Here is a 26372-nt window from a genome sequence, read left to right as displayed (position 1 = left end):
ACTTTTTTTCACCTAAAACTGCAAGGAGTGATTCCGCTTCAAGCATGGTGCCAGCAGCTGACATTATTACAAACACAACTTTCAATGTGTGTAAAGGTAAGTTAGAGATCTAATCATTTATTTTAATACTTCTCAACAGGATAATATGTCGTCTACATTAATGTGACTCGCCCAGACCGTGGCGCAAGGAAGGTTGGGCACAACTGATCTGTAGAATATCAAACACACTCCATTTTTTGTTGATGGAAATCCAAGGAGGCATACATACCTATGCACACTATTCTGATTAAATTGCTATTATTGAATTTATTTTATTCAGAATACAAAACGTGCTCTCAAAGTTTTGGTGTCTTAGCATGAGTGGTGCACACGTCGCGACGTCAGAATGGCCGACGAAACATCCGCTATGTTATATGTTTTCATATTGCTGAATTATTTCTTACGGAGTTCTTTAATTACATTCAAAAGACTGGAGAAAACGCCTTGCTCAATGATTTAAAGCCAGCCTTTTAAATTTAACTAAGTCACAAAATGTGCGAGTACTTGTACTTCAATTGATAAATAGTGTATTGATTGGTTCTACGTACTTTGATCGATTAATACATTTTATAGCTTTGTGCTATTTAAGAAAAAAAAAGGGTGACTGTTGGTTTTATAGATGTTGTTACCCCATTTTGCCACACTTGTGTTGCTCTCACAAAGTTTCTCACAAAACTTTTTTTTTTCTTTTTTTTTTTTCCAGAAATGCAAATAAACTTTTCTAGATGATTGTTTGCACTGATTCCGTATCTGTCCTCATTTTTTCTCAGGTCAGGTATAAGGTTTCCATAATAATAAACATAGTATAACAATAAGGAAAATGGTAATATATTTAGTAGGGGTGTCAAAATAGTGCAATAATTGCAATTACAGTCACAGTTAAATCTTTTCTTTTGTTTTTTTTAAATGGCATGATTCTAGGTGGCACGGTGTTCGACTGGTTAGCACGTCCGCCTCACAATTCGAGCCCGGCCCCGGCCTCCCTGTGTGGAGTTTGCATGTTCTCCCCTTGCCTGCGGGGGTTTTCTCTGGGTACTCCAGTTTCCTCCAACATTCCAAAAAGACATGAAGCGGATAACTCGGTTAAAAACATTACACATCAGTGAGAATTTAGATTAATCCCTCCCCATAAATTTTGGTTTATGATATGAAGTAATGTCAGACCTAGAGTAGCGTTTTTGCCAGCCTAAACAGCACATTTAAGTAGACCTGTCTGGTTTGTTAAAAAGTGATCGGTTTGAACGGCAACAGTGTCAGGCTGTCAGCATCAAGCTGTGTGGAGTCATTCATGTCTACTGCCTTTGAAAAGTAATCCAATGGTTTTCGTCAAGCGCTGCCAGCACTACCTAGTACTTGCTATCACTGGAGGCGTCGCAAAACGCTGGTAACAAGCACTATACAAATACATTGTCAGCATAATTAAGGCATATTTTTAGCGCCCTTAATTGGCGATTGAACGTTACTTCGGGACTTCGTAGGGTTGTTGAAGTCGGTAGCAAGAGTTTGTGACGGCAAAGTCACCTGTTATGCCGCGACACTTTGGCGGGAACAACTCCAAAATAAAAGCGTGCCTAGGTGATGTCCATATATTGTTTGGTTAGTAGGGGTGTAACGGTACGCTAAATCACATTTTGGTTCGGTTCGATTTCTTGAAAACTTCGGCTCGGTATATTTTGGGTACAAAAAATAACAGATTTTTAAAAAAATATATGTTTATTTTGAAAAGATGACAAGTAAATGGTACATTTTTGGGTGGGGGGGAAAAAAATAAAAGCGAACCATTCGGGTGACATTCTAAGAAATTACACCAGAATAAAAAATACACTAACAATAAAGGTCTCTTAATTTTGTAAATTATTAAGACACTGAAATCTTTAAACACTCAGAAGCAATAGACTATGATATACCTAAGTATTCAAGTTAAAGACAAGTTGTCATTACAGTACATGTATACACATTTTGTGATAAAAAAAAAAAAAATACAATAACAGTTACAATTATTGCTAACTGTATTAAAACTCTTTTTATAACTGTAAGAATAATAATGTATATCATAATTCATGTGTTAGTTTTTTTTTATTAGGCTTGTTAGCTTTATTAGCTTGTGGGTTTAGCTTTAGCTTTTTCCATATCTAGGCCCAACTGTCTTGGTGTGCTTTGCTTCCACATATGTATGATAATGGCTCACACACACACACATATAGACAAAACAAGTTCAGAGTGTTCAAGCTGCTTTCGCTCCCCTTTCCTTTAGAGCTGGAACACCTTTGACTCCGAAGAAAATAAAAAGAGAGGAGGCACAGGAGCCGGGCAGAGGGTTTTAGGAACTGTAATATTACACTTCCCTGCGCTCTCCTTGCAAGTAAAAAAGACAATATTGTGACGAGTGTCTTCTCTCCTCATTGTGTGCGTTGTTTAATAATGTCTCACTTGGTGTGAACCTGACATTAAATTGGTCCTTCGAGCCGGATCCCTATATGCCGGAAGATTTCCAGCTGTCGAGTCAACCACCAGGTAAAGTCCGTGGCCACGGCTCTAAGACCCTTTGCGGGACTGGTTTTTGGCTCCACTTCTGGGAACTGAAGGTTGACGGGAAGCCGGAGGAGAGAAGACATCTCTGGGTGAGTAGAAAACTCACGGCACAACACGGAAATACAGTAACTTTAAAGTCTTTATGAAATTATTTACACTTTTTAGGCATTGAAATATTTGAATGTTCAACAGCATACTGTAACAAATTGGGTTATCTGTGTTGTGGTCGTATTTGTTTTGCTGAGTTGTGATGTTGCCGAGGTTCCTGAATGCATCATACGGCTAGCGAGAGAAGCAGCGGAGAACGAAGAACAGAGCTGCTTGTACTGCTTGCTTCCTCGTCTAAGAAACATTCAAAGTCGGATATTCGTTATTATGTTAGACGTGCTACCTGCAACACAGCTGCCAATCGCATGTAGCAATGTCAGCACACAACTTTGGGACTTGTACACGTACCTTTCCCCATCGGCGATTTTAACAGGAAAGATAGAATGTTCCCAAACAGGAGAACGCAGTCTACGGGGGGACCTTCGAGCTCTGGCTTGTTTGCTTATGCCATAATAATGCCATTTATCCATGCATTTATGATTTATCACGGCTTCTGGCGTCCTGGCTCCTTTTTAGTGCCGCCGCCCTCCTCTCCCGCGTGCAACACTCAATAGCGCCCGTGCGTAAACTCGCACTAACAAGTGGACCGAACCGAATATGCCATACCGAAACATATTAATACACCCATGTGTACCGTTCCACCCCTATTGGTTAGGTTAGGTTTTTCTGGCCTACTCTCATGCATGCCATAAACAATTGTTGCTGTGGTTAGCTTGACTTCTTCTTAGCAGAGTACACGTAATTAAGCGGGTCTGCCTCAACTATTTTTTTTTAATCGAGTTACCCGAATTACTTGAGGATTCGTTGCAGCCCCAATGTCAATCTAAGGCTAGGTTCACACAGCAGGCAAATGCGACCCAGATTAGAGTTTTCAAAATGTGACCTGTATCTGATTTTTTTATGACAGTCTGAACGGCTCAATTCCGATTTTTTAAAATGCGACCTGGGTCGCTTACATATGTGGTCTTAGATCGGATACATATCCGATCTTTTCCAATGCGTTCGCGGTCTGAACGGCCAGGTCGCATATATCCGACATTGACGTCATCTGGAGCTCAAAATGCGCAGGTGGAGACAGAGTGGTAACAGCAGGGGGATCAAATCTGCAAAGTTTTTTTTGAGTAATAGTATTGACTTTGTAATTTTATCTTTAATTTAATCCCACTAGAAACATGAAGCATAAAGTGGACATTTATGGCGATTGTAGTAATTCAGCCACGGCTCAGAAAGATTCATTTTTTACGCGCGGTTAGGACGTGACATCATCGTTAGGGATGTCTCCATGAAATCACATATTAAAGCCTCGCCTCCTAATTCCCCCTAAATACTGTATTTATTTCTCCTACCGAATCGCTTCACTGTAGGAATGCCCCGACACGCCGGACCACATTTACTTCCATAAACAATCTGTCGTGAGGGACGTCGTCGTTTCCGCGCATGCGGGTCACTTTGGCAAGGCATGTGTTCATACAGCAGACAAGACCGAGGTCGCATTTACAATGTAATATGAACGCTTACGTGAAAAAAAAAAAAAAAAAAATCAGATTTAAAAAAAATAATCTGAATTGAGCATCAAGAACTGCAGTGTGAACCTAGCCTATATGTGCTGCTTCTGTGTGTATACTGCAGATGACGATGAACAAGGCAGTTCACAGGGTGCATGATGGCATGCCTTCATTCGTGCATGTAAGTGTGTGACAGACATGAAACAGGACAGCGAGCCTCTGCGGAGACAAACGGCAGTCAGTGCCTGCAGCAAGCTCAGAGCTCACGGGTAATGTATACTCACCAAAGAGAAGGTGACACCAGTCAATCCCATCCTGACAAAGCATCAGAGACAATAGTGGTCTTTGATTTCCGGCAATATGTCTTGCCAATAAAAAAGCAAAGGACTCCGGATTAGATCTTATTATATAGTTCTGTGAGGCAAAGATAATTATGATGGTTTACTTACTTTGTAGATCCTAAATAGCCACTGTCACAGATTCCGCACACTGTTAGTGGATGTTTTGCTTGTAATGCACTAAGATTGCAGCACAGCAACATGTGTAAAAGTGGTGGAGACCTCCTATTCAAAGAAGGGTTTGTGCTTTAGCCAGCTTTGGCAACACTTGCCAACAGCAAATTCTAATCAGAGCAGTACCTTAAACAAGAAATTGCAGGAAATGTAAACAAAGTTATTGTTAAGTGATAGAATAATTGTTCATAGGTTATATCATATTACTCTTATAATTAATTATTGTAAGGTTTTTTTCAGCATTATAAACTTGTTTTAATCATGTAAGTCGAAGTTGCTTGTGAAGAAAGTGGAATGTGAGTAGGACACAGCCGTAAAATAGGAACGATGCTCTTATCCAAGAGCATCCAAGACACCGAGTCCTTGGGACGGAATAAAACAATAGTAATGGACTGTGCAAATGTAAGAAAAACAGAGGGGAATGTAAGGAAAATAATGTATATAATGACTCATGTGATAGATTTTTCATGATAAGGCTTGTTAACTTTATTGGCTTTGTAGGTTTAGCTTTATATTATATAAAAACAGGGGGGGGGGAATGTAAGAATAATAATGTATATCATTATTCATATGTTACATTTGTATTATTAGGCTTGTTAGCTTTATTAGCTTGTGGGTTTAGCTTTAGCTTTTTCCATATCTAGGCCCAACTTGCTTGGTGTGCTTTGTTTCCACATATATATGATAATACACACACACACACACACACCCGCACACCCCCGCACACCCCCGCACACACACACACACACACCCACACACACATAGACAAAACAAGTTCATATTGTTCCGGCTGCTTTCGTTACCCTTTCCCTTAGAGCTGGAACACCTTTGTAATCAGGGACTCCGAAGAAAATAAAAAGAGAGGAGGCGCAGGAGCCGGGCAGAGGGTCTGAGGAACTGTAATATTACACTTCTCTGCGCTCTCCTTGCAAGAAAATAGACAATATTGTGACGAGTGTCTTCTCTCCTCATTGTGTGCGTTGTTTACTAATGTCTCAGTTGGTGTGAACCTGACATAAAGTAATGGAATTACTTCTTTAATGTAACCTTCATTCATTGTTCATAGAGTGTCAGTGCAGAGTCCAATGTGTAGGATGTCTTAAGTCACACGAAAACTCACACACTCTGTTAGAGCACATGCAGACTGCACAGACTCCGTTTATTGCAATCAGCTCACAAGAGACTGGCCTAACATGAGTCGCCTTTTTAGCATGTCATTTCTGCGCCTCACTCTGCAGTAGGGCCGCAACTAACGATTTTAATATTTGATTGGTCTGTCGATTATTTTGTCAATTAATCGATTAATCTGATTAAAAAACATGTTTTTATTTTCATCCATTTATTCGAAAACAGACATTATTTCAAATTACCATGCAAAAAAACATACATAAGATTAATATCCCAACCAATTCAGCGTGTCCCCCGCCTACTGCCCGAAGACAGCTGGGATAGGCTCCAGCACGCCCCGTGACCCTTGTGAGGATAAGCGGTATAGATAATGGATGGATGGAAGATTAATATCCAGGTTTGGTCCCTAACATGTTTATCATTGTTTTACAAAGTCAAAGCAAGGTTTTATTTTGCTTCAACAAAGATAATTTGATATCATGGAGGACAACAAAAATCAAAAAATACTTTCTGCTGAGAAGCTGAAATTCTAAGGATTTTGAACATTTTAAAAAAAATAATCAAAATGATTAATTGATCATCAAAAATGATGATTGATTGATTTGATCATCAATTAGTTGTCAATTTCTACATTAATCAGTGCACCTCTACTCTCCAGGCATGACAAATAAAGACACATTTACCGTATTTTCCGGCCTATCAGTCGCTACTTTTTTTCTAGGTTTTCTTTTGAATCATATTTTACGGACTATAAACTGCTACTTTTTTCCTAGGTTTTGAACCATGCGTCTTATCGACCGTTGCGGCTATTCTGTGGATTTTTCTTCCACCGCTAGGGGCGCTCTAATCGGAATTACAGTACAATTCAATACAATACATTTCCCATTAACTGGATGTGACTGCAGGTGGAGGAGTTCAACAGGCGAGGGTGCCATAGACTAGGTTATTGCATTAGGTTGTATGTAGCATGTAGTAGAACAACAAAAGGTGGGCATTAAGTGACAAACTGGAGCGGCAGCGGGCAGAGAAATGACGATCAGTACTGTTTATTTTCTCTTGGTTCTGTACTGTTTTAATCGGCAAAGTTTCGGTCGTGTTAAAAGGCACTGTTAGGAAAGAATCTGTTCAGGTACATACATGTACATTCACAGTTCAAAATTGTTCTGTAAATGCAGTAAATATCTAATTTTTCAACATAGATACTGTGAAGATTCAGTGAAGATGATTAAAGTGACTTGTGATTTCAAACACAGGAGAAATGAAGATAAATAAATAGTTTATTTTCTCTTTGTTCTGTTCCGTTTTAATCAGCAAAGTGACTGCCAGGTTAAAAGGCAATGTTAGGAAAGAATCTATTCAGGTACATACTTGTACATTTACAGTTCAAAATCGTTCTGTAAATGCAGTATATATATAGTTTTTCAACATAGATACTGTGAAGATTCAGTGAAGATGATTAAAGTGACTTGTGATTTCAAACACAGGAGAAATGAAGATAAATAAATAGTTTATTTTCTCTTTGTTCTGTTCCGTTTTAATCAGCAAAGTGACTGCCAGGTTAAAAGGCAATGTTAGGAAAGAATCTATTCAGGTACATAGATGTACATTTACAGTTCAAAATCGTTCTGTAAATGCAGTATATATATATATATATATAGTTTTTCAACATTGATGAGTGCGATTTATATAAAGGTGGGGTATATAGTCAGGAAAATGCAGTAATCTAGCTGTTAAAATTAATTGGATTCAGCATACTGTAAATTTTTAGTCATGCCTGAAGAGTAAGGCTTGAGGATGACGTAATAGAAAGATGGCTCTTGTGCTAATATCTAAAATGCTACATTAGTGCAGCAACAGAGCTAACCCTGTTGTAATCCAACACGTACAAATAGTGATAAAGACAGGTCATATAAAGACAAAGGGTCAAATCCTACAGTACCTGCTTCTGTATCACAATACGATACGTATCTCTGGTGTCGGGCCAAAAGCTCACATTTTGGTGAACCTCATACTTTTTCAAAAACATATACTATTGGTCAACCCATACACGTGGGTGTTACATTTACACATTTTTGACCAACGAAAAATGTTGAGAACGTCTTGCTCTCTTTCACAATGCAATGCTAATGGTTGAACAAACTTGCCATTTTTGGGGCCTCCTGAAAAGTGACTACTTCGGAGGTACAAGGTTTTGGCTCGACGCCGGCAATATGCAAAAAGGATATCACACAGCTCTATCAACATTAGCAACAATTTAATGCGTTATATAAATGTTAGGGATGGTCTGATCTGATCCAGGGGATCAGTATCGAGTCCAATCCAGGCCAAAATTACTGGATTGATATCGGTTCATTTTTATTAAAACCAGTCCGATCCAAGCCATAAACCCAAACTATATCATATATCCTCAACTGAATCATCATAAAATAATGTATTTCATGATAATACAGAAAATTATGTATTGCAGCTTTGCAATGTCATTGACTTCTATGTTTATACATTGGGATTATTTCATTCGATTCAATTATTTGCACTAAGTTGCACTTTTATTTTATTTTAAACATTTGCATGGTGCAGCTGGGTCTGCTGTGTTTACAGTGCCGTTACACCAGATGTGTGCTTACACATGACTTCAGTGTATTTTCCATCTTTCCTTAGAGGAGCAGAATAGTTGCTGAACAGTGAACGTGGTGTTTTTATAGGTCAGTGTCAATCAAATTACATCCATGTATTGTGAACAACCTTAGGAGTGACAAAAAGAATCGGATCGGTGTAAAGCACCACACTAGTCCTTGTATGCTTTTGTTTTGTCGGGACTAAAGAAGGTTTTATTACTTACCGGTAAATGTTTTGTTTGCATTGTCATTTTTTATGAATTTAAAGATTTAATGAAAAGTGTTTTTGTTTTCTGTTTTTGCTTTGGATGGTTGATGTGTGACGTTGGGATACGTGTATGGGTCTTGTGTATGTACATTTGGGGATTGAATTTTGTCCCTTGAATGACACCGTAGCGCCACAAGCGCCTGAGCTGTAAGGGTAGCCACACGGGTGTGGGAAATTAGGAAGCTGATTTGTTTGGGCCTGCGCCACATGTTTTTGTCTCCAGGCTCCAGCTTGATGCTTCATTTGCACTCAGAAGGGGACTTTGACACCTTTGTTGGACTGCAGTGAGGTATGTTTGTTGGTTTTCTTTGATTGTTTGAAATATTGTATTTATCTGTGATTTTGTATCTGTGTATTTGGAATATTTGGAATAAATGAGTGTTTGTTGAGGTTTTAATATTGATGCACAAATTATTTGGATTCTACTGTGAAGATTGTGTGGTGATTTGCTTTTTTTTTGTTTTTTTTATGTCCTGGCACGCAGTTTTCACGGTGCTAGAGTGAACCCAATGATGATGCTACAGAAACTAAAAGGACACCTATGCATCAGTCGAGACTCTCTCTTTGGGGATTCAAGGGTTGCTTACAATCGGTATCAGCCGATCCTCGAGGCTGCGGTATCGGTATCAGATATGAAAAAGCGGTATCAAGCCATCCCTAATAAATGTGTTTAATTAATATGGGATGCAGTTAAGGTTATAATATTGGTGTGGCCCTCGACAACCGTTCCACTTTCTCATGTGACCCCTTTGGAAAATTAATTGCCCACCCCTGGGTTACAAGCGCTCCCTCACCTCATTCCCTCTTATGTTGCACTCTCTCCCCTACAGTATATCGTATGTGCTCTACAGCCCCTATGCCGTCCTCCAAGGCCTCTGCATTTAGAGACATAAGCCTGCTGGTGGGGGTTATTACCTCTAATTCTTGCCCACAGTGGGGTGCCCATTAGGGGGCTTGCTTCTTGGTTTTGATGTCAAAACCTCGAGGTTGTTTCCTAGAGCCAAGCTCACTTCAAACAAGACGCATGGGTTTTCTGGAGGACAAGTCAGCGTGTGGGACCTGAGAACAACACCAGGCCAGAGGGTTGAAGTCAACCACTTCAGAGCGGTGTAGCCAGTTGCCATTCATAGAAAAACACAAGTACAGTCCTAGAAACGTCTAGTTGGAAAAGTTGAAATAATTAGCTGTCTTACAGTGAATTCTAATACTTCTTCAAAACCTTATTACATCCCTCTAATCATTCAATATACAGTACATGTATAGCATGGGAATACTGAGAGCACGTTCAGTATGTACTGTAACTACTGGAAGTGCTTAACTGAATGCATTGCTGTTTGTGAAGACATACTGACCAAGTTTGGTGTATACAGTGTTTTATTTTCTTTTTCTTTCATGAACATGAATTTTAGATTTTTGATATCAATGTGATATTAAGTTATCAAGATACAAAATCTAATTATGGATATGGATTGTGTTGTTGTTTTTTTAATGCCCAATATAGGACTGTTGTGTACTGCATTTGCAGTACACAACATTTCCAACAAACTGAACTAAGAATCAGAATCTTTTTATTGTCTCAGAAGGGAAATTAATGTTGCAACAGGACCAAATAGACTAGATCTAAAAAAAAAAAAATAAAAAAAATATAAAAACCAAATATCACATTTGTTATTCAGAAACAGACAAATATTTTCAATTCTTATTCAATTATGACCCATTTTCAGTCAATTTGAAATGATAGAATTGTAAGTGTTTCAGTTGTTTATGTTCATAAAGATGATATTTTTGGATCGAGAATGATTTTTAAGGATCATAAAATAATGCGCGTATATCATCAACTATTGTTTCATTGGCCCACTCACTTGTAGGTAAAGTACATCTACAGTGTCATGCTTTTTAGTTCATTTCATCAGCAAGCCGCAACTAAGGAAGTGATCTTGTTCCATGCAGGACAATATGTAATATTCATGATCTTAAATGATGAATGAATCCCTAGCCGCTGTATTAACCACAGAGCAGTCATATTGGTTTAGCAATGAAATATTGTGGTATTGATAGACTAGTTTTACAATTTCAGGAGAAAAAAAATGAATCCTGAAATTTTAACATTTGAGGCGCATCTCGAGAGAGCCCACTAATGGACCTGAACTGTACCAGTATATGAATGTCATTTCAATTCTAATTTACATTAAATCTATAATTCATCTGTGTGTAATGAACTCCTCTGCGCTCAATTTTAAATAACCACACAGAGTGGACTGCATGCATCACATTACAGTGTTGCCTTTCCACACTACTACCCCTCCCCCATTCACTTTTAGCCAGTGTTAACTTCTTTGTCTTATCACCCGCGCAGTCTCCACACACAGATTACACACGCGCATACACCCCCTCTTGACAAATTCACGAGGGACTTAGCAATCAATCACTGCACAGTTGCAACAACATTGGACCCTACACAGACTTGATCCACTCTTGTCCATCCAGAGAAATGAAAGACAAATGTGCTGCTTTTGTAAATCTGCTCAGGGGTGTGATCAAGACTGACATACACAAGTTCAAAAAGATTTACACTGCAAATCAAATCAGGCTCAACGTTCAGAAGAGGTCAAGCAACAATGACGCAATTGAAGATGGGCATATGCTAAGACCATGGGAAACGTCATCTCAGTCTCCAACTAACATCTTGGAATTCTGATGTATGAGAAGGGAACATGCAAAATCGAGTAGGAGAGGCAGGGAATGAGGAAGAGGCCAGCGGAAGCGGAGAAATCGAGTTTCACAGTGCAAAATAAATGAGAAGAATAGGCAGGGCAAAGTGGAGCCAATATTATTAGCTCCTCTGAATGACGCTGTACACCTGCAGGATTTCAGACACATTGTCACAATGGTGAGAAGGTCTTATTTTCATCCATTTTTGGAGGCCCTGAGAAAGGGAGCTACTTTATTTGTTAGCTGTGGCCTTTGCACATTTCACTGAAGCTTGTTTGCACACGCTAATCCTGCTCTCTAAACACGCCACAGGAATGACAGAGAAACACTGAGAAATCTATCTGCACTCAAGCAAGACTTTACCTCTCTGCCTCAGATGTGGAAAAATACACTTGTGAAGTGCCTATTTATTTGCAGGTTGCCGTCGTTTTATTTTATATACACTGTATTTTATTAATTGCTCACTTCAGTCAGGCGACTTTCCTAAAGCCCTGAAAGTAGCGCTTCCAAGCAGAGAAGCTCATCCATACTTTTATCTCCAGTAGACTTGACTATTGTATTGGGCCTGTGACTGGACTCCCCCCTCAAAAGATCATCAAACAGCGGCAGCTCGGGTTTAGATCAAAGGGATGTGAGAATATTACATCTTCCGGTTCCAAAGTCTTTACACTGGCTCCCAGTCAAATAAAGAATAGATAGGCTCTTGCACTCCCCGCGACCCTAGTGAGTGAGTGAGCGAGTGAGTGAGTGAGTGAGTGAGTGAGCGGCATAGACAATGGATGGATGGGCATTAACCGGTGGAATTTTTTCAGAAAAAAATCATAGCTAGAAATTACAGTGCACAATAAAAATCTGTATTGTGCAAGCTTTTATAGGTTAAACTTAAAAACAAAAATTGAATATATCTCAAAAACCTGATGTGCTAGAAAAAAAGCAAATACATTTTTTTAAATCAGCATGTCACAAATACATTTAGAGACACATGAAGTGAATAAGTCAGATAAAAGTAGACTTGGCTATTGTATTGGGCTTGTGACTGGACTCCCTCAAAAGATCATCAAACAGCTGCAGCCCGGGTTGAGAATATTACATCCTCCGGTTATTTTACAGTTGCAGCCTTCGCCACTATGGAGGCGCAATATCAGGCCTGGCCAACCCGCGACTCGCGAGCCTCTTGCAGCTCTTAAAGCCCTTTTCGCTCTGAACTTGCAGCGCGACGTCAACCATAAATGGAGTGTTGCTGCGCAGCTCTGCGCGTACTCGGACATTGGCCACGAAAGCAAATCCCCTCGGATTGAAACATATTCTACTTTACGGCGACGCTGTTTTCAACAGGAGAGGTGCTGGCAAGCGATTTACTGCTATTTTGGCAGACTTATTTACAATTCACAGTAAGAGGACAATGGAGGAAGCCTTGATATAAATAAAGTGCATTTACTGTATTAACACTGAAAGATACATCTTATCTCCTTTTGATTTGCCTTTTTAAAATGAGCAAAGGCTGGGCTTTATTTTGTAATAATGAAAGACACATTTTGTAAATCAGTAAGAAAAGCCTCACTTTTTACTTTGCAGCATTGCTTGGACACGCAAATGGAGGCAGATTTAAAGAAGTTTATCAACATCAATTACATACATTATGGGCCATTCTACTGAATTGGTTCAAATTCAGAGTTGGAAAATGTGTGAAATTTGTATTTTATTTCAGAAAAACTTTTATTGTATTCATGTTGCATCATATCTAAGGGGCACAAATATAGTAAAAGTATAGTCAATTTTCATATAGTATTTTCTAGCTTTTCCCTAATATCTTGCCTGTCCCTAAAATGTGTCACTAGCGTAACACACAAGCATAAAAATTATTCTACTAGCCCATTCATATTTTTTTCCATTCCCCCCTCTACAGAGTATTTTTATAAATTCACATATATGGTTTTGACATCAAAACCATATATGTGAATTTATAAATAAATCAATAAAGAAATCAAAATTGATATGCTATTTTTCATTGTGAAATGTAGAAAGTTGATCATATTGACTTCAAAAATCATCATTAATTAAAACAAACATACCCTGAAACAATCATTAACAAAAATTGTTGGTTGATAATTCTGTACTTTTTAGTTTTTTAAAATTTGATTTTCATTGTGGGACAGCAATTTCAACCAATTCGGTAGAATGGCTTATATACATTTGATGCGCCTTTTTCCAACCCAAGGCGGTCCAAAAGGGATTAATTAAAGGTAGCAATTGTATTTTTCTCTCCTCCTTGCAATTTCCTGGTCAAAATTCTCATTATTTTTCTTCTTTTTTTGTTGAGGGTCAAATGCTGCAATGCTGTAAAGAATCAAAAGACGCTTCTGGAAAAAGACAGAATGAAAAGAATTGAAGGATGGCGACTCGGGCGAGATTGGTAAGTGAAGCATGAAGTGATGGGCATTTAATTGATGAATACAAGCTAGATATCAATGGGCCACAGCCCTCCCACCATGTTCTTGCACTTTCATAGTTGGTCAAGCCTGAAATCTCTTGCTGATAATGCAAAGTTTACCAGCCACACACAAGCCAGGACCTGACACCACCACACCATTTGCATCCTTGATCACAGGCATCTGTGTGTTTCCAGTGATGACAGTTGGAAACATACAACAAGCTTGAGGCCCCAGAGCATCACCAATGAAACCTTCACCTCGTCTAAAATAACAAGATGACGGCATCCTGCTCCCACTCTTCACGTGAGCATTATATTGAGGCATCAATTACTTAATCCCTATCGCCAGCAAATAGTGAATCCAAGATATTCTCAGGGGATAGGGACAGAGCCCTGCCACAAAAAGCCTAAATACAGGATTAAATAGCTGGGTTTCCATTACAATTTTTTTGTTTTTTTGCGAAATAAAAACGATATTTCTACAATTTCGATTACGTACTATGGTTACTTGAGTGCTCAGTGTTCAGCTTCTGAGGCGGAATTCGTGTAACGTCCCATCTCTCGAGATCTCGTAAAATTTCATGAAATATTCACGCGAGACGCTTCTGCGATATACTTCCATATCGACACATTTTAAAAACCACCTCAAGAGGGCATAAAAACGTATTTGTGATAGTTGAGAAGTTTCTCAAAATTTTTGTTTCCATTACCGGTTTGCTATTGCTCAATTTGCATTTTGTGCATTTCCGAGGGCAATGGAAACCTAGCTGTTGACGCTCCCTTGGAAAAAAAAAAGAAATTGTAATTGCCTATAGATGCCACAAGATAGTGGCAAGTCGACATGCCCATATTGAAATTCCTGGTTTTTGTGATGTAAAAAAAATGAGACCAAGGAAAATCATTTCAAAATGTTTTCTTCATTGTGACCTACAACCAGTAACCTACAACATAGTTTTTAAAAATCTTCTTGAGGTGGAGACTAAACAATAAAGAATTGAAATAATGTGGTTGTACAAGTTTGCACACACTCTTAGTTGTGTGTAACTGGGGGTGTCGTTGTGTTCACTAGTATTAACTAATCAACCTGAAAGTCATGTTAAATGGAAGCACACAACTGTCAAAAAATGCCTCTGATTAACCATAAATAAAGTTAAAAACATCCACGCCTGGTTCCATTTTACAAAAACACACTTGAAATCTACCAAACAATTGATTAGATTTTACTTTTGACTTGTTATTCATGAGTCAGCTTGCCTGCGTTCATGATGACGTATAAGGTGTAGGCATTTGATTTAATTTTACGTGTCCTGTACAATTAATTTGAAGAGGTTTAATTTGGCTTCAGCTCAAGTTTTTTTTAATACTATGTGTATTGGGGCTTTTTATTTCTGTTATTTTAATGATATCAATGTTTTTTTTAAATAAAATTTCATAATATTGGTTTTACAGCTAATAAAAAATATTGGAAAATAATGATTTTCCCTATAGCTGATCAAGCATGATTAACTGTTTTTAAGTTCATGTTTACTGGAAAAGTACACACAAATATCTGATATTACCATATAACTATTTTATTCTGTGTTGTTTAATTACAGAGTGACACTGCCAATGATAGGGTCCGCTGATAGTGTAGTGGTACACACGCCCGAGTTGTGTGCGGGCAGCGTGGGATCGATTCCCGCTCAGTGACAGTGTCTATGTGTGCCCTGCGACTGGCTGGCGACCAGTTCGGGGTGTAATCTGCCTTCGCCCATTGACGGCTGGGATAGGCTCCAGCAACTCCCCGCGACCCTATATAGGATAAGCGGTTTAGAAGATGACATGACATGACATGACACTGCCAATGATTGTCTTTTCATTTCGTTTAGAAAGACTGCTATGTGCCCAAAAAGTTCAGGGCAAAATGTTGGACCACTCTAAGGAGCATTTTTTTTGTAGGGCTGCACGATGATGGAAAAACATGCAATGTGTATATTGACGATAATATCGATATTATTGCAATATTTAACAAGTACCTCCATCCATCCATCCATTATCTGTACCGCTTCTCCTCACAAGGGTCGCGGGGTAACAAGTACCTAAAGAAACAATTTTTTTAATGATCTAATGAAAGAAGTACATGTTGTTCATGTATTTATTGTGCATATGGGTCAAACCACTGATCAGCACAGCATGTGTGAGCAGTGTGGGGAAGAAGTAGCTTTGCTTCAATGATCTTTCAATGTGGCCTGCAGTGTGAGCAACCGCATCCGTCCGTCTTTTCAGACATCTTGACTACCTTCTCTCTTTAAGATCTCAGGTAAGAGATCTGCTTCTAACTAGAAAGCCAAGTCCGTTACGTGATACTCACTTGGACTTTCTCACTGGTTTTAAGCCATCTGCCAATCCCCAAAAGGGAAAAAACAAACGAATGAGACTATGCAAAGACACACATGCATCGCACCGCTTTTCCTTGCTGAGCCACCAAGGAATTTGACCACAAATACACCGACACACACAGAGCAAGAGACACCCCCCAAAACCACTTAATCAATATTCCTGACAAGGCAAAGCCTTATTCAACACAATTGATATTCCTCCTCTTTCGCAAGATAAATACATGTCACTGTCCTCGTCGCAGGCCTAAAAGGCTGTTCACACTAACCCGTTTTGCAAATAAAGCTTTACATCAGGACTGACAAGCGCCTAAGCTCTCTGCATCAGCCACTGCTCGCTAAAAATCCTCTTTCAATAATGCATTTGGCTGCTACAACCTCCACTTCTCAAAGATAAGCAAAGTGGTGGCATTACAGAAGCAGAATTAATTGATAAATCAATGCCAGGAATTGGATTCACTTGTTAGCAAGTAAGACAGTACTTCCTGCATAGCTCCTTAATTAAGTCGTTGATTATGGAGAAATAAGTGAGCTGAAGAGGAGTTGCTGAAGAGATCTACTATGACTATTAAGCAGCATAAGAGATTAATTTCTGAATACTAAGGGGAATAGTCTTCCATCATTGCTTTACATCGTGAGGTTTGCCATCTGAAAAATGGAAAAATATGATACAGAAGAAGGATTTTTCTGACGTCTCTAATCTGAAAAGCCTTACTGCTCCCTGTAGATTCTTATCCCTGAACTGAATAGTTGTTTCCGTGACAGAATGTTAGCTGGACAGACAGAATGCAGCAGCCTTGAACAGGAAAGTGCCTCCTAACAAAGAGTGGAGCGCGTTCCCAATGGCTAGAATTCTCATTCAAGTACATGCTGCTGCTCTGGTTCTTGTAGGAGATAAAAACAATAACGTGGATCAAGGTTAAGATGGAATTTATGGCCATATAAAGCATTGTTTAAGAAATGGTTTACTTTATAAACAACCTTTTTGTAACTTTATTCTTGACAAATAAAGTGTTTCTTATTCGCTTCTTCTTTTTTCTCTTTACATGTTTAAACTACCCAAGACAAAATTCTGCTCCTGTATTTGCATTTCTCATTTTGCTACCTTTGTGCTTACTAGGTACATTTAACAGGACAAACCCACAATTACTTTTCTGGCCACATCATGTCGGGATAACACATAGCACATTCTGTAAAATGTGTACCGGTAATTTAAGAAGATACGTCTGTTAGTTGAAAAATGACTGCTCAATCCATCCACAATTTTCTTGGAGTATATTCTGGTTACTTTATTTGCTCAAATGACTTTTCTTTGTGCACTTGCCTTGGCATTTTGGCTGGCAATCAACAAAGAGCTTCTCCCTGTGCAGTTGGAAGTCAATTTCGGCATTGATTCACATACTTGGAAAATAAAAACATGCCAGAGTTCAGGATGCATCAAGACTCATACTGAAATTAACCTCATGAAATAAAAAATAACCACATGATGGAAAAAATGAATGAACCTGATTGTATTTTTTCTATGTATACAACAAGGCCTCCAACAGAGAAGCATCAAGCACCGTTTTGGCTCTATTCATGTTTTCTATGAGTTAATAATTCATGACAATCTAGCAAAAAGTAAAGCCATGAATATTACTGGCGATATACACATGAGGCACATTTACCACTCAGCAGCAAATAAATGAACTCGTTTAGAAGAGCGAATGTACAGCATACAATCACTATTTAATGTTTCAACTTGCAGGTAAGCAACAAGCAAGTAGTTTGTCCAAGTAAATCATTTCATAGTCATGTAGCAAAGTTACACATATAAATTAGCCATGTTAATAAATTATGTACTGAAATGCAAAATTTGATGAATGAGCTGTTTAATTGTTTAAAAAAAAAAGTGGTCAACTGGCTTTCTGTTCAATCATTTTGTCAGCATTTGTTTGAAATTGACTTTCTTTTTCAAGGTTAACTTTGAGACAAGCATGATTTAAAGAGGATTTTTTTTTTTCGACTGAAGCCTTCCTTCCTCGATAATGTGTATTAAAATGAAGGTGAATTCCTGGTCTCTCCGTAAAGGCTGTCTGGAACGCATTCAATTTTGTCCTTTGTATCAACAAGACAAATATAATGGATTTTGACTTAATTGTTTTGAGAACAATGCCAAGATTTGCAGGCCGAGGTGAAGGACAATTTACGTGGCAATAAATCTGTGAAGAAACAAACATTGATTTTCCTTCTTCCAAAATTGTCCGCTGACTTGATTAATAAAAATTTCACAGTGAAGAATGTGTCACGGCTCCCTGTAGATGGACATTGGCACTCTTTGCGTGTGTGTGCGAGTACGTGTGTGTGCGTTGGTGGATGATAGCGTACCAGTGTTAGAGTGTGTGGGGTTAGCGTGAATTTCTGCCGAACACGTACGCGTCTACACTCCAAAACAAAAGGGTATGCCTTGAATAACCCAATCTTTGCATTATGTTCAGGGAGCAATTAAATGGAAAAACTCACAATGTCACAATCCACTAGAGACAAATTAAGCACTCAGAAATGACCGCAGCCTTTCTCTGACAGCTTTTCTGTCTCAGCCCTCCAGCTAGCCACGCTCCTTTAGCGCTCCTATTCACATGCTAAAAGATGCACACACCACACTCCTCTTGACAAATTAATCTCATATTTTAAAGAACGGTGGCGTGGCTTGACCAGTAAGCCTCTTCAGACTTTGATCCTTCTGTCTTTAGACCAGAGAAGCAGGACGTTGAAGGTACAGGAGTATGAAGGAAGGCTGCAATTACATTTTCATAATGCAATGCTCATACAGCACTTTGCCTCTTGTTAAATAACACATACTATAGTTCCCGACTTTTGCCCACAGCCCAATGGAGAAACACAACGGGGAATAAAGAGCTGGTGATACCAGTTGAGACAACGCCAAATACTTAAAAGAAGATTGCCTCCGGCATACATGCTACAACCGGCCTCTGTGTGTGTACGTGCGGGAGTCTGTGTGTGAATTTGTCTGCACTAACACGAAGCGAAAATGAATTTGGTTTTGATACTTTTTGGTTTTACTCCTACTTTTAATTCCAGCATACAAATACACCTTGTATGCCAAGCTTGACTGTATGAAAGAGCATAGTCCAAAAATATAGACGGCAGACACACATATGTTCACATTGTGTACTGTAAATCTAATAAGACAGCTCCCAATATAATCTATCATTTTAAAACAATGGCAAAATATAGAACGTTCGGGCCAGAATGTAGTGTACTATGTTTCGCTGCGGAATTTGAGTATGCACAAAAGCACCGAACAGTAGGTGTATTGAAATTAGTTCAAGTGAAATGAGATGTAGTCCCTTATTTTGACAACACTATTTGATTATTATGTTAGAAACTGCATGAGGATTTCACCTGATGTCAGTCAAGTTGGAAGAAATCTCTGCTTTTAGTTACAATGTTAAATACTGCCATAAAACATTTTAAAGGGCGCCATTATTATCTTTGGGTTCCACACTGAAACAAATGCTGTGCATCATTTCCTCAATTTTGTTTTTAGCACAAAATAAAATCATCTGAATCCAGATAGATTTTTTTAAAGCAGACTATACATCTATTTAAAAAAAATTATCTAAATACAGATGATTTTATTTTGTGCAACCACTTGACAAAATAAAATTGATTATATTCAACCATCCTTTTTTTCAGTGCAGCTTTGTGCTTTTTTTTTTTTTTTCTTTATTACAGTGCTGGGATTTTTTTTCTGCGGTGTTCCAACTACCACCTTATCGGAAGAAATGTTAATTAGCACTTTAGGCTTGGACAATTCCCATTGACGATGGCGCAACGTTACAGTTCAGCAAGAAGGTACATTTTTGAAGTATTTTCATGTTAAAGTGTGTGTTTATGCATCAAAGTCTAATGGTCTTGTCATCTCATTGCTCGAGAAGCAAGGGTTGTGCTACTTTAAAATGATCACCAGAGTGGCGAACATTTGAGCTTTCTGAGCAATTACATTCTTATCATATATGATAGACATGCAGAGAGAGAAGTGGGTGGTATAATGTCACACTGGGCTTCAAATTGCTTCTTACTGCAGAAGTGAGTGTAGTACTCTGAGCACTACTATGTGTGTTATGCTATGAACATCCCCCTGTGCCTCTCACATTGTCCTCTCACTAATTCATGACCTCAAATTTATTAAGGAAAAGTCGTTTGGCAGCAACATTGTGGGGCAGAGAGAAACGTCGGAACAATTCCACAGGAGAGGAGAGCATTACAGTGCCATGGGCAACAGCATTCCTGGAATGAAAATTTATTAATAATGCAGGGCTGGATAACAAAAAAGAACACCCACCACTCGCACCTCCTTGCTGTTTGGTATAGTGCCGCGCAACACAAAGACAATGCAGTTCCACTCAAATCTCTGACGCGCAAAATATCACGCACGTGATGACTTTTCGAGTCTTCTCCACATGGGACAATGGGATAGGTTGACAGGCTAAACTTAATGCAGTGGCTCTGTTGCACTGCAATTATGATGGGACACTAAGACATGGAAATGAGTTTGCATGTTTCTTCAAATTACCACAGCACCATATGTGTGGACCCTCTTGCAACAGGACTGGAAATTAAAAAACGAGAGAGCAACAGCTGAACGAGATCATTAGTATCGCCGCACTGCTGGCCTCAAACTGCTGCTGAGGAGTCAACTGGCTCAAGTTGATATGATTGAAAGTGAAATGCAGAATGTTGGATGGATTGATTAGCCATGTTGGATGACTGACACAAATGCCAATGCCTTATCAGTGCCATGAGCAGGGTGTGTAATTGGTAGTGTGACATTTCAATTCAAAGATCTGCCATAATGGGTGTGGCATTTAAGATATGCCCTTAATCACCAGTGATAGGGTCTAAACTGAAAAGCATCCGTAAGTAAATAACAAGTTTAAAGGCACACAAATCAATACACATTATGATTGTGTGCGTGTGTGTGTGTGTGGGGGGGTTTCCAGGTTGTGTGTAGGAGTGTGTGAGAAAGGTTTTGCAGCTTATGTATGTGTGTATAGTCGCTAACCCCCATGCACAGATGCTCTGTTAATAAAAAAAAAAAAGAACCAAGACAGACGGTCTTATTTCACCATCAATAAGGCACATGCCGAGAAAATATAAAGAACGGTGGTCGGCTCACCATGAATAGCTTCAGGTAGGACAGTGTCACACAGGCATTGCATTTGTATTTCGTTTTTAAAATGACAAAGTAAAACAGACTGCATAATTATCTGAAATAATTGTACCAATTTCTGCCTAATTTTAAAGGTTGCTGCAGGAGTAATACATTCTGATAAATTGATGTCTAATTAATTTTTGCATTTGCATTTACAATTGAAAACTATGTTGTTGTTTTTAGTGCATTGTTTAAGAAAGCATACTCCGTAATCATATATTTTTTAAGATATACAAATATATATATATATATATATATATATATATATATATATATATATATATATATATATATATATATATATATATATATAATAATTTTTGTATTATTTGCACAAACTGCCGTCAGTGGAAGCAATTATAGTGTGAAGAAGAGAGAAGGTATAATTTAAATCTAGCCGAGCATGTCCACGCCGGTGCAAATTATGGCAGCTTCATAATAATTATGATTTATCCAACTGTATTTTTGCTGCCCTTAATTATTCACCCTCATTCATTTTAAAGTCAAACAATGTGGAAAAATAAATATGCATCTCAGTCATGAAATCCAGTGTGGGGTTGGCACTGCTTTCTGTCTTCAGAGTGTTACTGTTTTACCGGAGACTTATACAAATGGTTAACTCTGCTTTGCCTTCCGGACCTGTAAATGTAGCAAGGTGTATGGCCCTTTAGTCGAAATATTACACTTTTGCATTGCATAAAATCAGTTAAATACGTGTTTGTTTTTTTCTTTTTCAACTCGTAGGCTACAACTGTTGGAACCGATAGAGCTCCAGTCAGAGCGATCTAAACCCTGTGGACCTCATGTGGCCCTGTTGGCATCATTAGGCTACCTTGGTGCTGATGCTGATGGAGTGGCACCAGCTCAAGGCTGCTAGTGGACCGAAGCCAATGTGGCACTTTCCAAGCATGATGCGGACCAATTGTCACCATTTGTGACGTTCATCTCATAGGCATGCTTCCTGTGTGTACGCAAGTATGCATCCCGAGGTGCTTAGAGCATTAGCACGCGCCCATGTAGCCCGGCGGTGTCCCTTCCGCGCACCGCACACTACAGCACGCAGACTATGAACAGCTGATGATCATTTCCTGTGAACTCACGTTGTCCCAGCAGCCGAGCTGCCTTCAGCCAAGCAACAGTGCATGCTGACACGCCGTGCGTGAGTCGACCAGAGGCCAGAACAGGACGCTTACCTTCCTGACGTGCAGCAGCCATTCCTTTTCGGTGCAAATCCACGCTTAAGATCCAAATGCAGTCCCCGAGCAGAATCGGAACGCCGTGACGCTGTGCCTCTGCTAAACGTGACTGAGACACCTCGCTGCGCTCCTCGGAGTCTGCTGGTGTGGCTTCGATGTTGACGCTGCCTCAGACGAGATCTCTGCAGAGAGAAAGGGAGTCTGTTGGCAGAAAGCGTATGCGAGCCAGGCAGAGCAGTGCGGTGACAGGAGGGAGCCCGGCAAGCTGCGATGAGCTGCGCTTGGACCCGACGAGACTCACTGGTGTTGCTGATGCTGCCGAGGCTCCTTGCCGCTATAACAGCATCCGTGGATCATACCACCGCACCGCGGATAAGGGGGGTGTGGCACAGACCGCTTTACTCTTTAGCATGATGCCATATTGTGTCCCATTACTCCTAGAAATAAAGCACAACATTTCACTTTAGGAGCACGGTGGCTTCTTACAGGGTCGATGCCCCCCAAATGTGCTGTTTTCATATCCCCTTGACACATTTTTGACCCATAAAAGCATACAGATTTTATTCGCCAACAAGTCCAATAATTAGCCCTATCGGTACATTAGTTTTTTTTAATTATACAGAAATGAGCTCCCCTGTATCTGACAGAGAAAGACACTCTCATCTCATCTCATTAGTAAGGTATTTATGGTCATGCACAACCACATTTTTTTCAGTGAACAAAAGTAGCTTTGACATGGCAAAATGTATTGAGTGTTGTCTTTATAGCAGTTTTTCAAAGAAAATAAATTGAACTTGACACAGATGAAGGCCCCATAAGATATGTTTTCCTTTGCTAAATTAAGTGCTAAATGACTCTGACCTTTGTGCTCCATATGTGATGCTTCCATGTGGGTATTTAAAGCCAACGGAGGCTTCTACAAACGACTTGTGAATGACAGGTGTCCTAATGATGCAGTTTATTATTTCCCCTAAGCCCAGCACGCAAGGGGCTACAAACAACCATTCAGACAGCTGCTTCCATCTATCCGTCTTTCAACCTGTCTCACCATATCCCCAGCACACCACAGCAGCATGCATCTTTTGTCATGATTGGTTCTGGCACTTTCCTGCACTTTCATCACTGATTCCGAAAATTGAGGCTGCATTCTGATGCTATCTTGCAGAGCGCTAAATAGAGCACGCGGACCAGGTATGAGTAGGTTCTGTTTGAAAAATACAGTAAAGTACAAGCTGGTTCGTGCCACACTGTATGCAGTGTGTGTGATCTTGGGTATGCGTAGTCAATATGTGGCTCCCTGGCCCAGTTGCAGCCGAGACTATAAAAGATGGTGGAGGGTTTTGATCAGAAGCCCAAAGACCTTGAGAGTCCTTGTGCTTGTCCTAATGGCACGAACATTGCACCTCAGCAGCTGCGCGAACAGTCTTTAAAAGAGCAGAACCCCTTGCGGCCGACACATCTCACTGAGGCATCTCCTTGACAACCAGCTCATTGCTGAGATTTGAAATGTCACAATGTTTAACTGTGATTTTCCCACAACCATTGTGTTTCACTGAAGAGAGACCGATCGGAAAGAGAAGTGGACTGGCCTTGTTAAAAAAAAAAATTTTTTAAAGAAGCAAGATCCACATAGTGTATATTAGTCCATAAAGCATTTTAAATTACTGATGAAAGTTATACTTTTATGGGCATAGGGTTTGAGAAGAGCTGGTGTCAACTTGCTTACTCGTTTTCATGGCAAAGAAAGTTGGACCGATGTTGTCTACACTGGATGGTCTGAGGCCTGCTTCTGCTACATTTTATAAACATAATACCAGTTGTATAATAGCAAATGCCATCAGATTATACTGTAAATTGCACTGGATTGTATAAGATAATAAAGAAGTTCCTCATATGGGAAAAAAATGTCAGTGGAAACCAATAATAGAGGCCCATCTCCATAAGAGCATGTTTGCTGAGCCAATTATCCCTGCCCTATTTGGATGACACGGAAGCACATCTGAGTGGGATGTGGCGCACAGAGGTGGATTTAGAGCTGCTACTCCATGAAAGCGATTTGAGGGTGAAGAGAAAGCTACTGTTGCTGTTGTGAATGCTAAGATGGCGAGTCTAGTGAGACTAAGTTTGATGGGAAGTTGTCCATGCCTGTCCTCTCGGATACACCTCGACCACAAAGTAAGCATCTTACGCCGTGTGGCACATCTGTGGAAGCTTAAACCCCAAATTATTCATATACTCTGGCCACATTTTTAGTTGAAGTGATTTTTTTCCCCTTCTTATGAATAAGTCCATCCATCCATCATATGAACCGCTTATCCTAGCTGGAATTGACTCAGGAAAATGGCAAAACTCTAAATAAATGTTGATTACTCTGAGGAAAATAACATTTATTTGACCCTAGCTTCTACATTTTACAAACAGCAATTTTAATTAATTAATTAATTAATTAATCAATTTCATAATATTACATCACTCAATCTGCTCTGAACACATTAAATAATAATTAACAAATCCTACATCAATATCATTGATTTATTGATTATGCATTTTTGTTCAAAAAGACTATTATGCATCAGGGGCGGAGCCAGAATGTGGCTAATGGGTGGGCCTGGAAAAATCAGGCTGGGCCTGAATATTTCTCTCACAGAGCACAATCCTCCTATCTCGACAACGTATATTCAAGTAAAATGATCAACTGAATAATATGAAGTTAAGATCTTCCTTAGACAACCACAATTGTGCCATTCTTAATATTCAATAAAATAAAAAACACAAATGCAAAAATAATTTAATAATTTACAAAAAATTTAAAATAATATTTATTTCATGAATCTCATTGGGTTGGCAGTCTGTCAATCTGGGTGGGCCTATGCCCACCGAGGCCCACCCATGGGTCCGCCCCTGTTGCATTGTGGTTATAATAGCGTGAATATATTATTTATATCAGTGGTCCCCAACCACCAGGCCACTTTGGACCAGGCCAAGGTGGGCTGCACAGATGGAAGAAAAAAAATAATTCTCCAGTACTTCTGGTTAATGTATTATCTGAGACTAAAAAATACTTCATTTTGAAAAGTGACCGGATTCCCTCTGCTACATCCAACTATGACTGTTAGCATGTGAAAGCTCAAGTTAAACAGCCCTTCACGTAACGATAACGTTACACGTCCAAAACTCTGTAAATAAAGTGTTCATTTAGAGGTGTAGTTTCAGTAATCACAGCACGCTTGTTAGCGATTGAAAGAGCAAAGAAAGTTTTGTGCGTGTACACGTACAAATCGTATACATATTAAAAATGTGTGTGTGTTATTCTATAGTTTTGTTACTGTGGAATGCACTTTCTCAGTTTGTTTAAATAGAAATGTTTGAATTAACTTGTTAAGCTGCAATTTAAGTATGATCCCAAAAAATAATCGGTGACTAGTTGATTACTAAAATAATTGTTGGTGGCAGCCCTAATCCTCATGAATGAATTAAACAATCTGTTGATTCCCAAGAGCTAGTTTTTGTTGCCGAGCATCGGACCGCCAAGGTCCCTGCCTTCTGCCGCCGCCCAGCTTACATGGCAGTCGACCCCTTTGGCCCCTCCCACAGGTGGTGAGCCCATGAGAAGGGGGACCCACGTTTCCTTTTCGGGATGAGCCCAGCCGGGCCCCATGGGTGCAGGCTCGGCCACCAGGCGCTTGCCAACGAGCCCCACCTCCTCCACATTGAGAGGAGCCAGCTGAGGTGG

The 26372-nt window shown here is 39.4% G+C and overlaps 1 protein-coding gene and 1 long non-coding RNA gene across 6 annotated transcripts in view; one reads left to right on the top strand and one right to left on the bottom strand.

The window, feature by feature from the left end:
* The window catches only part of tenm1 (teneurin transmembrane protein 1), a 298794-nt gene extending 275727 nt beyond the window's left edge, over window positions 1–23067 (bottom strand). For 2 of the 3 annotated variants that reach the window (XM_086023606.1, XM_086023608.1), the window contains exon 1: window positions 22637–22934. The gene's annotated coding sequence lies outside the window, so the exon portion shown is untranslated. The other variant, XM_086023607.1, reaches the window with a different exon arrangement.
* LOC147152062 (uncharacterized) lies at window positions 8852–23267 on the top strand. 3 transcript variants are annotated; one of them, XR_015085705.1, is made up of 4 exons: window positions 8852–8996; window positions 13740–13832; window positions 14046–14154; window positions 22188–23267. It is a non-coding gene; the product is annotated as an uncharacterized LOC147152062 (long non-coding RNA). The 3 variants fall into 3 exon arrangements; XR_015085704.1 differs by having other exon boundaries at window positions 14028–14154; XR_015085706.1 differs by having other exon boundaries at window positions 13929–14154.
* Window positions 23268–26372: the final 3105 nt, after the last annotated feature.

The sequence above is a fragment of the Filicampus tigris genome, chromosome 2, assembly GCF_054856515.1.
Source record: "Filicampus tigris isolate MCC_2025a chromosome 2, RoL_Ftig_1.0, whole genome shotgun sequence".
In the NCBI taxonomy this organism is placed as follows: Eukaryota; Metazoa; Chordata; class Actinopteri; order Syngnathiformes; family Syngnathidae; genus Filicampus; species Filicampus tigris.
Note: the sequence above shows the minus strand (reverse complement) of the source record. Positions and strands in the feature narration are given on the sequence as shown.